Raw genomic sequence first — 2357 nt, forward strand, 5'->3', positions numbered from 1 at the left:
ACTTGTATGATCAGTTTACACCTTTAAAGTGCTTCTGAAGGGAGGGAGGAGGATATAGAAGGCCTCCAAGGAGGACCTGGAGTTGCCCGAGCTCAATCCCACCAACTGGGTAGGGGGTGACTTTAGTCCAGACTACAGGGCATATCTGGTCCTGGTTTGGACCCAGAGCTGTCCCCTGTCTGACTCTCAGACAGGTGAGGGCTGTGTTCCACACCCCAGAGCTGTCCCATATCCTGAGCTGATTGGGACCTGAAATCTTAAAGATGTGTCAAGTCCTTGTGAGCCCACATCCTGATATGAACAATGATTATTAAGATAATGGGGCATGCTACACATTGAGTTAATGTACCACAAGGATGTCACACAGTTAAACTATACACATATAAACTAGCTGTAAGGATAATACACATTTTTGAGTAATATCTATTAGGGCTGTGTGAAGCTTTGGCAGCTGTTTAATTTCGGTGAAACTCCAAATCAGAACAGGAGACAGAAAAGACTCTGAAATGAAATGAAAGCATCTGAAATGCTTCAGGAAATTTCAGAGTTTTGGAGCCGGGCTTGCAGGGATACAGAAACTAAGAAGAGGGAGGGGGAAGGCGGGGGGGTGGGGAGAAGACTGCTCTGATGTTGACATCCATAGTTGGCCAGTGTATATGATCTGTTCCTGAAGTCCCTTCCAATCCCACTGCTAGATACAGAAACTCATGGACTCAATACAGACATTGGATTTATGACACACAATAACCTGCCCAACATCCGACTCCCCAGGTACCTCTCCAATTTTGCCTGCTATATCCCGCCCCCTCCCCATCCCTCCCTTCCCCCAGCCTGTCTCTCATGCCCTGATGCTTCAATTTACATTTTCACTGACTGGTTTTGTTGCCTGCATGCCAGCCTCTGGCTTCTCAACTATTCCTTCCATACTCAGAAAGCACACACGTCAACTGCAGATGCTTCCTCAGCCTGAGGATGGGTTTTTAAACCTGAAAAATTGCTAAGATACTACTCAGTTGGTCTAATAAAATATATCAGATTGACCCAAAGAACCCTGTCTGCCTATGCCCTTAGACCAACACAGCTACAACCAACACACAAGTGTCATGAGTTTTGCATTGAACAGTTTGAGGTGCATTTTCACAGAAACCCCTGCACCTATCTCCTTGAAACTTGGCAGGCTTCATGCCCTCATCCCTGGTGTTTTCATCTGGATCAGCCAAAAAATGACAAAATTATAGGTATTTTAGTGATCCCCCAGTATAGGCTATGGCTGAATCTCCGAATCAATGTCAAAATTCCAAAATAGAGTTGGCCGAATCAAATAGGGACAGTGATCCAAAACACCAAATCAAATTGCTTTCCCTCTGAAATGGCCGAACACGAATCAGAACATAGCCGTTTCACACAGCCCTAATATCTCTGTGGCTGGTTTGTCATTTTATGGCACCATAGAGTCAAAGTGTATGTCACATGTTGCTATTTATAGCATGACTAACACATTAATTGCACCAAATATAAAACACGTGCCAAAGGCCTCACCCAGGGCGAGTGGATTGCTTTGCTTTGATAGTGGTTTTCTGGGTAGTCTACACTGATATCAAGGATCAATCATTTGAGTCACCCTCAATCAGCCCAAGTAGCACTGGCTTCTCCTTTTCCTCTCTTTTATACCTTGAGGCCCACGAAGTAGCCACATTGTACTTTCTAGACAAATCCTGTAAGAATTAGTCTGTGGAATACTTGTCCTTCTGTGCTTGGGTCTAATTACTATGGGAGAAAGTGGAAAGCAACAGAACTGGAAGTCAGGAACAGGAATTTGTGGGACTGATGCTGGCAGACTTCCTGTTCTTGTAGCCCAAAGTTCTGTGGTGAATTACAGACACTGCAGAGAGTTATAGAAAAAGGCAGACTTTACCTCAGACCTTGAAATTCATCAGAGTTTCTGAATTGGGCTTAATTGCTGCCAGATGTCAGACTTAGGGGCTTAGTCTGGGCCTTAGGGCCTTCCACCACCTGTCCAGAGCACAGCCTGGCCTAGCCTGCCCCACACAGATCTGGGGGCACATGCCCACTCTCATGGTCTCCTGGACCAGTGGTGAGAGCCGCCGGAGCCACTGAAAGAGCAGCTCCTGGACTAGCAGTGCGCAATGCCCCCCTTCCCCCACAAAAGTGCCTCACGACAAGGATGGGATTCGAACCCATGCATGCAGAGCACAATGGATTAGCAGTCCATCACCTTAACCACTCGGCCACCTTGTCATACCTGTGTCCTTTCATACCACAAAAGGAAAAACCTTTCTCAATACAGAAAAACTGCAACCGTGCACCTGCACAAATGCCTGCTGCCCACCTGAACC

General features: G+C 46.4%; 1 protein-coding gene and 1 non-coding gene across 2 annotated transcripts in view; both read right to left on the reverse strand.

Moving 5' to 3' along the window:
- The window catches only part of KCNQ5 (potassium voltage-gated channel subfamily Q member 5), an 849165-nt gene that overhangs the window by 720436 nt on the left and 126372 nt on the right, over window positions 1-2357 (reverse strand). The window lies entirely within an intron of this gene.
- Window positions 2178-2259, reverse strand: TRNAS-GCU. Its single transcript has one exon. It is a non-coding gene; the product is annotated as a tRNA-Ser (tRNA).

Source organism: Gavialis gangeticus, unplaced genomic scaffold, assembly GCF_001723915.1.
Source record: "Gavialis gangeticus isolate Ggan-Ray unplaced genomic scaffold, GavGan_comp1, whole genome shotgun sequence".
Lineage (NCBI taxonomy): Eukaryota > Metazoa > Chordata > Crocodylia > Gavialidae > Gavialis > Gavialis gangeticus.